General features: G+C 38.0%; 1 non-coding gene and 1 gene segment (V, D, J or C); one reads left to right on the top strand and one right to left on the bottom strand.

Moving 5' to 3' along the window:
* LOC110316504 overlaps nucleotides 1-11,198 on the bottom strand; it is a 359,339-nt gene that overhangs the window by 43,968 nt on the left and 304,173 nt on the right.
* Nucleotides 7,589-7,690, top strand: LOC115063447. Its single transcript, XR_003843323.1, has one exon. It is a non-coding gene; the product is annotated as a U6 spliceosomal RNA (small nuclear RNA).

Raw genomic sequence — 11,198 nt, 5'->3', positions numbered from 1 at the left:
ACACACACACACACACACACACACACACACACACACAAAATCAAGAAAACCAAGTGCTTATTCTTTGAGAAAATCAATAAGATACATAAACCCTTACCCAGACTAACCAGAGGGCCCAGAGACAGTATCCAAATTAATAAAATCAGAAATGAAAAGGGGGATATAATTATGGAAATTCAAAATATCATTAGATCCTACAACAAAAGCTTATACTCAACAAAACTGGCAAATCTGGATTAAATGGACAATTTTCTAGACAGATGTCAGGTGCCAAAGTTAAAAAAAATCAGGTAAACCATCTAAACAGTCCCACAACCCCTAAAAAAATAGAAGCAGTCATTAATAGTCTCCCAACCAAAAAAGCCCAGGACCATATGGGTTTATGGGAGAATTATCAGATCTTCAAAGAAGACCTAATACCAATACTCTTCAAACTATTCCACAGAATAGAAACAGAAGGAATACTACCCAATACATTCTAGGAAGCCACAGTTCCTCTGTGTATTTTCCCTTGGAGATGGAACAGTTCTGCCTAATCAGGAACTTGTCACAATTTCCTTTCATAGAGGACTTCATAAGAGTTTTTACTACTTATGTCATGTTTAATGTTTCAAATAGATTTAAAAAACTGCTTGAATGCATATTACTTTTAACTTCAGAAGATATCATCTGTATTTAAGAGGCATTTACCTATTACAGATTATTTTAATAACTTAAAAATGTTAACACTGAGTTGTATATTTTAATTTTTTTTATAAGTTTGATAAAAAAAATACTTAACAAAATGGGACAAAAGGAAAATCCACCAATGTAATCCACACTATTAACAACCTGAGAGAAAAAAATTACACGAATGTCTCATTAGATACTGAAAAAGCCATCGATAAAAACCCAACACCCCTTAATGTTAAAGGTATAAGAGAAACCAGGAACATAGGGCACATATCTTAACATAATCAAAATACTATACAGTGATCCAAGAACCAACACCAAACTAAATGAATAGAAATTTAAAACATTTCCACTAAAGTCAGGGCTAAGACAAGACTGTACAGTTTCTTCCTATCTATTTAATACAGTACTTGAAGTTCTAGCCAGAGCAATAAAACAACTAAAGGATATAAAGGGAGACATATTGGAAAGGAAGGAGTCCAAGTATCACCGTTTGCAGATGACATGATAGTATACATAAAAGATACAAAAAGTCCTACCAGAAAACATCTGCAGCTGATAACACCTTCAGCCAAGTGGCTGGATACAAAATTAACTCAAAGAAAGCAGTAGCCATTCTTTATTCAAATGTTAAATGTACTGAAAAAGAAATTAGGGAAACAAAATGATTTACAATAGTCATGAAGCATATAAAATATCTTGGTGTAACTCTAACCAAGCAAGTGAAAGATCCGCATGACAAGAACTTCAAGTCCATGAAGAAAGAAATTACAGAAGATTTCAGAAGATAGAAGGATCTCCCATTCTCATGGATAGGTATGATTAACATAATCAAAATGGCTGTCTTACCAAAAGCAATGTATAGAGTCAATGCAATCCCCATCAAAATTCCAACACAAGTTTTTATAGTCCTTGGAAGAGCATTTTTTTCTTTTTTTCTTTTTTTTTGGTTTTTTGAGACAGGGTTTCTCTGTATAGTCATGGCTGTCCTGAAACTCACTTTGTAGACCAGGCTGGCCTTGAGCTCAGAAATCCACCTGCCTCTGCCTCCTGAGTGCTGGGATTAAAGGCATGTGCCACCACTGCCGGGCAGAAGAGGAATTCTTAATCTCATATGGAAAACAAAAGCAATTCTTAATCTCATATGGAAAACAAAAAACCCAGGATAGCCGAAATCCTGAAAGATTGAAGAACTTCAGCAGGAATCATCATCCCTGACCTCAAGTTGTACTATGGAGCAATAGTGATAAAAACTGCATGGTATTAGTACTGAAATTGAAAGGCTGATCAGTGGAATCAAAGTAAAGGCCCAGAAATAAAGCCACACACATAAGGACTCTTGATTTTTGGTAAAGAAACAAAAGCCTTACAGTGGAGAAAAGAGAGAATCTCCAACAAATGGTGCTGGACTAACTAGATGTCTATATGATGAACAATGAAAATAGATCCATACTTATAACACTGCAAAATACTCAAGTCCAAGTGGATCAAGCACCTCAGTGTAAAACTGAATACACTAAATCTCATAAAAGAGAAAGTGAAAAATAGCCTTGAACCTGTTGGTACAGGAGACAGTTTTCTGAATAGAAAACCAATGGCATAGGCTATAAGATCAACAATTGATCAATGGGACCTCATGAAACCACAAATCTTTTCTAAGACAAAGGATACATTCAATAAAACACATGCAGCCTAAAGATTGGGAAAGGATCTTCACCAACCCTAACCCTTCCAGAGGACTAATATCTAAAATTTCTGAAGAACTCAAGGAGTTAGACACCAACAACCCAAATAACCCAGTTAAAAAAATGTGAAATAGCTAAACAGAATTCTTGGCAGAGGAATCTTGAATGGCTAAGAAGCACTTATAGAAATGTTCAAGTTACTTAGTCATCAGGAAAATGCAAATCAAAATAACTCTGAGGTTCAATACTATACCCATCAGAATAGCTAAGATCAAAAACTCAATAGATAGCATATGCTGGCAAGGATGTGGATCAAAGGGAATACTTCTTCATTGCTGGTGGAAGTGCAAACTCGTACAACACTTTGGATGTCAATTTGGCAGTTTTTCAGAAAACTGGGAATAGTTCTACCTCAAGGCCCAGCTATACCACTCCTGGCCATATAACCAGAAGATGCTCTACCATCCCTCAAGGACACTTGCTCAGCTATGTTCATAGTAACTTTATTTGTAATATCCAGGAAGTGGAAACAACCTAGAAGTCTCTCAACTGAAGAGTGGATTAAGAAAATGTGGCTCATCTACACAGTGGAATATGCTTCAGATCTTAAAAACCAAGACATCATAAACTTTGCAAGCAAATGGATGGAACTTGAGAATATCATTCTGTGTGACATAACCCAGCTCTAAATGACATGCCTGGTATATACTCACTTATAAATGGATATTAGCCATAAAATATAGGTACCATGTTACACTCCACAGACTCAAAGATGCTAAACAAGAAGGAAGGCCCAAGTGAGGATTCTTGGACTTCACATAACAGGGAGAATAACGTGGACATAAGAGACAGAGGGATAGAGGGAACCAAGGGAGGATAGTGGAGGGAAATGTATGTGTGTGTGTGTGGGGGGGGTTGGTGTCAGGAGTTGTTATAGGACAACCTCATAATTAAACAGTTGATCATCCTGAGATTGTCCACCTTGGATTAAAAAAAAAATCCATGACAGATTTGCTTTGATAAGCAAGGCCCATAAGGGATTCATTTTAGGATAGATTTTTGCAATTAATACGTACTTTCTGTTATATACCACTAGGTATTAGCCCACCCTTTTGAGCAGATTTCTGCAGAACAACAAAGATGTGCTGTCTTGTTGTGATGATATATAGACAAATAGAAGACTTGTTAATTTTTAATGATGATCCTATAAGAATTCCTAAAATTATATCAATATTTATTAATCTCTTTTATACTGTGACTGCTATTAGGTCCTTTATGATAGCCAAAACTGCAATGAGAACTCTGCCAGTCTTTAGTGTCATGAGTTAATTGCCTGTGAGATAGTAAGCAGGAATTCTGAAACTTAGAGCACATTCCAAGAGGTTATAAAACCATTAACCAAAGGTCATAAAAAGGGAACTAATGATTTACCATAGGTGCTAGGATAGAAGATAAAATATTGACTGGGTTTATCTATACAAATATCACTAATACCTAGGTCACATGAATTGTAGTCTTTAACTCTCCATGGACCTGCAAATCTGGTGACAGATGATGAATGTTTAGCCAGAAAATTTCTCCTAATGGACATGCATGCAAACATTCTCTGTTTTATACATTCTTATTCAGTTTATGATTTGAGTTTATGTGTAAACATGTGATGCTACATCCACTCCAGTGAAGTTTTCATGACAGGCCTAAAAGCCAGGAAGCAGTCACAAGGCAAAGAGTTTCATGTAAACTTAGCCTCCTGGAACCTTGGCATTCCCATACCATGTACACTCAAAACCTGTCCCCATGTTAGTCTGGTGTATGGATCCGTGTGCTCTCTTTTAGTATTGTTTTATTATAAGTGCCTTTAAGGATTGATTTTGACATATAGCTAAGCCTCCACCAGTGTTCCAATGTCCGAGAAAATCCTTGAAGCTGACCTTGAGCTTGAAATTCAGGAAGAAAATTACCTATTCAGTAACATTCAAATTTACTTCTAGTAGAGACAGTGAACTAATTAGGCATTACAATTTACTTGAATAGAGCTAGAAAAGCTCAGGGCTAGTCTACATAGCAATTACTGAGAATAATAGCTTAGTCACACCCATACACAGGAATACACAATGTCCTAGGAAATAGGTATTATTCATAAAAGGGTTAGTAGAACAGAATTCCCCTAGTTCAGGTTTTTCACTAGACCCAGAGGAATAGCACAATCAGGTATTTACTAAAGGACCCCTGTGGTGGGTGTAACAGTAGACTAGCATTGCATCAAATCATTCACCTGGCTCCTGTGTTTAGCTCATCTTAATAACGGTTGTTCCTATTTTCAGTTGTAAACAAGGCCTGGCTCCCACCATCTTTTTATGTATGCATTTTCTTTGTTTTTTGTAAATGTACCTTGGTGGATGTATTCGCCTAGCTTTCCTGTTTTTCTTCTGTATTAAAAGTCTGGTGTTTACTTGGAAAAAATACATTCAGATATACTGTGTGTCTGTATTTGTTTGTCATCCATGCCAACACCTTGCTCGCCTGTAACCAGAACCCGAGCTTTCCTGTGGATCGAGGACGGAACTGAGGTCCATCTGTAGGAATGTGATGAACTATTTACCATGTGATCATGGTATTATGAGAGATATATAAGTGCTGAGGAAAAAGAGAAAAACACACTCACTCTACTTATCCCCTTTTCCCTTATCTTGATCCCCTTTTACTTAGAGAACTTTCATAGTAAACTTTTAGAACTTAGAAATAAAGACTACTCATGAAAGGATATAGGTACAGAGACAAAATTTAGAGCTAAGATGAAAGGATGGACTATCCAGAGACTACTCCATTCGGGAATCCATCCCATCATCAGCCACCAAACCTAGATACTAATGCTCATTCCAGCAAGATTCTGCTGAAGGGACCCTGATATTGCAGCCTCTTGTGAGGCTATGCCAGTGCCTGGCAAACACCGAAGTGGATGCTCACAGCCAGCTATTGGATGGAACACAGGGTCCCCAATGGAGGAGCTAGAGAAAGTACCCAAGGAACTGAAGGGGGCTGCAACCCTGTAGGNGNAACAACAATATGAACTAACCAGTACCCCCTGAGCTTGTGTCTCTAGCTGCATATGTAGCAGAAGATGGCCTAATTGGCCATCACTGGGAATAGAGGCCCCTTGGTCTTGCAAACTTTATATGACCCAGCACAGGGGAAGGCCAGGGCCAAGTAGTTGGAGTGGGTGAGTAGGGGAGCAGGGTTGGGGGTTATAGGGAACTTTCGGGATAGCATTTGAAATGTAAATAAAGAAAATAATAATAATAATAAAAAAGAAAGAAAGAAAAAAAAAAGAAATAAAGACTAGAATTACTTTTCAATGTGTCTCTTTTTCATCCTGAGACTTCAACTGGCAGACTAGAAGTTAAAGTTCTGTAGTTCCTGCAGAGATAAAACAAAGGCTACATTACTTAATACCCTGCTGTTAGTGTGCAGGTGTTAATCACCTAAGCCAGCAGTTTTTAACCCTTAGAATGAGCAAGAAAAATTTTAGCATTTTTTAGTAGTTATCATCAACTTTCAGTATGGTTAGAGAGCTAGACCATCTGGAAACCATCAGTCTTTAAAGCCGCATCTGAGTGTCTCATTTCAACCCACTCCAGGGTAGGAGGATCCTGGCAGTTCAGGATGAGGTGTGGAGAAGTACAGGAGAGATGGCTAGATGGCTATGAAAATGAATGGAAATCTTCAATAGATGGGGCTAACGTGTTCATGGGTATCTGGTGGAAGAGACAGAGATCCAGGATAAGGGAAGTACCCAAGTATCAATGGGGGTGACCTTAGCTGTGACTCAGTGCATTGAGGATATGTAACCTGAAGAGGCTACCTTCTGTAACCAGACAGAAACCCCATATAGAGACACCAACTCACCCACAGAACTTTTGATCCAAAATTTACTCTGTCTGCAAGAAATACATGCATGGGGAGGGAGCAGAAACTGAGGGAATGGCCAACCCATAATTGGCCCAACTTGAGACCCATCCCATGGGCAAGCATTATTGCTAACATTGTTAATTGATACTCTGTTATGCTTGTAGGGAGGAGCATGTTGTCTTCTGAGAGGCTCCACCCAGTAACTGATTCAGACAGATACAGACACCCACAGCCAAATAGTGGATGGTCACTGGGGATGCTTATGGAAGAGTAGGAGGAAGGATTGTGGACCCTGAAGAGGTAGGAACTCCACAGGCAAATAACCTGAAACTTCGGGGCTCTCAGAGTCTGAACTATGAACCAAAGAAAACACATGGACTGAACCTACACATACCTGAACATATATAGTAAATGTGCAGCTTGGCTTTCATGTGGGTCCTGAACAACTGGAACCAGGGCTATCCCACAAGCTCTTGTCTGTATATGTGATATGTCATTCTAGCTGGGCTGCCTTGTCTGGCCTCAGTAGGAGAGGAAGCACTTAGCCTTACAGAGATCTGAAGTACCAGAATGGGGCCATGTGGGAAGGGGCACATGCTCAGAGGAGAAGGAAAATGAGAATGGGAGAATTGTGGGAGCGAGTGACTGTGAGGGGGAAATGAGTGGGAGGTAAAGTGAATAAGTAAAAATATAAAATTAAATAAAAAAAAGAAAGGGCTTTTTTGCTTCACAATTTTGTCCAATAATAGTGTGGGATTTCTGAACAACATTTTTTCAACTGTGTCATGATCATAAAAAGCTACAAAAGCAAATCCTCTTTTTTTTCCCCAATATTCCTGCCTTCCATAACTTCTATGGTTTCAATGTTGCCATACATTTCAAATTAGTCTCTCAGATTATATTATACTATATTTTTTCAAGTATCATTAATGAAAATTTTCATTACCATTAAATGGGCACTAGGCTTTACTGAATCCTCTTGAGAAACACGTCTCTTTGATGTCACCACATACCCATCAATCCTGTATGGCCAAGCACATACTGCAGCATCCACCTCTTCAACCAAAGAGTAATTCACTAAAGCAAAGACCCAGGAACATTTTTTTTTGGGGGGGAGGGGGTAGATTACTCATTACCATATAGTCTGTAAGGGTGCCTCATTTCTGAAAATGTTCTCTTCAGATATCATCTGTGGTTTCAGCATTTTCCGCTCTTCTGCTTCCTTTGGGTCATGATCCTCCATTTTGAGATTGGACATGCCTCTTCCAACTGAAGTTCAATATGGCTCTATTTTACATTATTTTTAAAAGATTTATGTATTTGTGCTTGCTTCGGAAGCACATATACTAACATTGAAATACAGAGAAGGCTAGCATGACCTCTGTGCAAATGACACTGAAATTCATGAAGTCTTCTGTAATTTTTCAGAAGATGGAAAGATCTCCCAAGCTCATGGATTCCAGAATTAATATAGTAAAAATGGCCATCTTAACAAAAGCAGATTCAAAAAAATTTTCATAAAATTTCCAACTCAATTCTTCATTAGAAAGAGCAATTCTCAAATTCATTTGGAATAGCAAATAAGCCAGGATAGTGAAAAAATACTCTCAACAATAAAAGAACTTTTGGGTAATCACTGTCCCTGACCTCAAGCTGTACTACGGAGCAATAGTGATAAAAACTGTAAGAAATTGGTACAGTGACAGGCAGGATGGTCAATGGAGTAGAATTGAAGACCCAGAAATAAACCCACACACTTATGGTCACTTGATCTTTGACAAAGGAACTAAAACCATCTGTTGGAAAAAAGACAATATTTTCAACAAATGGTGCTAGTTTAACTGGAGGTCAACATGTAGAAGAATGCAAATAGATCCATTCTTATCTCCCTGTACAAAGCTCAAATCTAAATATATCAAGGACTTTCACATAAAACCAGATACACTGAATCTAATAGAAGCAAAAGTGAGGGGAAATTCTTCAACACATGGGCACAGGGGAAAATTTCCTGAACAAAACACCAGTGGCTTATGCTCTAAGATGAAGAATTGACAGTTGGGACCTCATAAACTTGCAAAGCTTCTGTAAGGCACAGAACACTGTCAATAGGACAAGATGGAAATCAACAGATTAGGAACAGATCTTTACCAATCTCACATCCAATAGAGGGCTAATATCCAACATATAAAAAGAACTCAAGAAGTTAGACTCCTGAGAAACAAATAACCCTATTAAAACAGGGGAAATAGAGCTAAACAGAGAATTCTCATCTGAGGAAACTTGAATGGCCAAGAAGGACCTAAAGAAATGTTCAACATCCTTAGCCATCAGGAAAATGCAAATCAAATCGACTCTCCGATTTCACTTCACACCAGTCAGAATGGCTAAGTTCAAAAATCAGGTGACAGTAGATGCTGGTGAGGATGTAGAGAAAGAGGAACACTCCTCCATTGCTGGTGGGATTGCAAGCTGGTATAACCACTCTGGAAATCACTCTGACAGTTATTCAGAAAATTGGACATTGTACTACCTATCTTGGTTTGACTCTAACCAAGAAAGTGAAAGATCTGTATGACAAGAACTTCAAGTCCTTGAAGATAGAACTCAAAAAGGATCTCAGAAGATGAAATGATCCCCCATGCTCATGGATTGGTAAAAATGTTCATGTTACTGAAAGCAATCTGCAGATTTAATGTGACTCCCATTAAACTTCCAACTCAATTCTACATAGAGTTAGAAAGAGCAATTCTCAAATTCATTTGAAATAACAAAAAACCCAGGATAGCAGAAACTATTCTCAACAATTAAAGAACTTCTGGGAGAATATGATCCTTGATCTTAAGCTGTACTGTAGAGCAATCATGATTCAAAAAAAAAAAATCCATGATATTAGTGTAGAAATAGGCAGGTCGATCAATGGAATAGAACTGAAGACCCAGAAATGAACCCACACCCCTATGTTCACTTGGTCTTTGACATAGAATCCAAACCCAGTAGAAAAAAAGCAAGCATGTTCAACAAATGGTGCTGGTTCAACAGGTCAGCATGTAGAAGAATACAGATCTATCCATAAAAGAACTATAGCATCATTTAAAGCTCTCTTTGTCTACTAAGACATTTTTCACTTCACACAGGAACTTTTAATCCCAATTTCCTTGTGAAAGAACACTCTACTGTGGCAATTAAAGCGGAAGTGTCAACATTAGGTATCTGACTCTTAGCCAGATTCTGAGACAGTGTAGAGGTTCATTTTTAAGATTCCACTCTACACTAATTAGTCACAATCTAGATTATGAGGCTATGTAGTTGGTGTTTTAATTACTTTTTAAAATAATTAAATTAAATTAAAAGCTCATTTTATATACACTTTTAGGCAATCCCATAATAGAATATAAAATATCTTGGGAAAAAATAAATAAAGCAATATTCAGTTGTATTGCCAAATGTCTAATAAAATTTCTTGTTATAGGACCAAGCTACCAGATGAGAAAACCTTTGTATTGTGAGAACGTAGTCCTTTCGTCCTTTCAAGATGTATGTTTTTCTTTCTTTCATATTAATATATTTATTTATTTTTTATCTATTCATTTCTGTGTGTGTGTAGTGGTGCATATAATATTGGTGAGATATTCCATTCTGTGCTCTTCCAAGGGCTTTGAATTTGAGATTCTGTCATCACCTTCTTTCCTTCTCACCTTTCCCTTTTCTCTCCAACTGTAACACTTGCCCTTGCAGATGCCTACTGTAAATATGTCCCACTCTGGGGACAATGTTGTTAGGAAACCCTCACTTAGCTTTTGTAGCAGTGAGCTGCAGACAACACTCATTGGTCATTGATGAGGGATCCTCCACAGAAGAGGTAGCCAGAGTTCAGGAATACCTGGTAGGTGACAGAGTTCTCTTGGCAGACATAGCCTCCAATGATATTATCAACATCATCAGCAGGGAAAGTGGCTAGGGTAGAGATAGAGAGGTGAAGCAAATTAGATGTTAGAGGATGGATTGCTCAGTGTTTTAGTATTATTTTTCCTTCCCACTTTTTTTTAGTATTACATTCTGAGCAGAATCACTAACAGAAACACCAATACCAGTAAACAACACAGGATTTGATGTCTGCCAGTGGCAAGAAATTTGGGACAGGTAACTAGATCCTAGTGGTCTCAGAACCTTTCAGAGTTCCAGAGAAAAACAGAAGAAATGACCAAAGAACATAATTAGTGGGATCCAATTAAACGTTAGTGGTGTAGTCGACTGCTTGCTTCTCTCCGAAGTTCCTCAAGAACTATGCTTTGTATACCCATATGGTTGCTGCTGAGGAATATTCCTCTTGGTTCATTTTGTCATCTTCTCTTTGGCTTCCCTTTCAGCCTCTATAATCAACTGAATTTAACAAAGTATGCTATAGAGAATGTATTGATATATACAGGTGTAAAGTAAATTTGAGAGATTATAAAAGTGGAAATGATGCTGTAGAAGAATTGTGAATACCAGTGTTAAAACAGCAGACATATCAATGAAACAGGAGTCATTGCATTTTATTTAATTAGAAGAAGAGGAGCACAGAAGACCATAAATTCACCAGAAGTTCCCACAGGGGCCAGGAATAGAAGAGTATTCATGGTGGCACAAAGTAATGAATGCTGAAGCAGAGCAGACCTTTATATCTTTGAGGAAGGTGAACTCCGGATCTTTCTTTCTTTTTTTTTTTTTTTAAATTATATTCTTTATTTACATTTCAAATGCTATACTGAAAGTTCCCTATACCCCCCACCAGCCCCTGCTCCCCTACCCACTTGTTGGCCCTGGCCTTCCCCTGTGCTGGGTCATATAAAATTTGCAAGACCAAGGGGCCTCTCTTCCCAATGATGGCCAATTAGGCCATCTTCTGCTACATATGCAGCTAGAGACTCGAGCTCAGGAGGTACTGGTTAG

This window comes from Mus pahari, chromosome 2 (genome assembly GCF_900095145.1).
Source record: "Mus pahari chromosome 2, PAHARI_EIJ_v1.1, whole genome shotgun sequence".
In the NCBI taxonomy this organism is placed as follows: domain Eukaryota; kingdom Metazoa; phylum Chordata; class Mammalia; order Rodentia; family Muridae; genus Mus; species Mus pahari.
The sequence above is the reverse complement of the archived record's forward strand: the minus strand, read 5'-3'. Positions and strand labels throughout refer to the sequence as shown.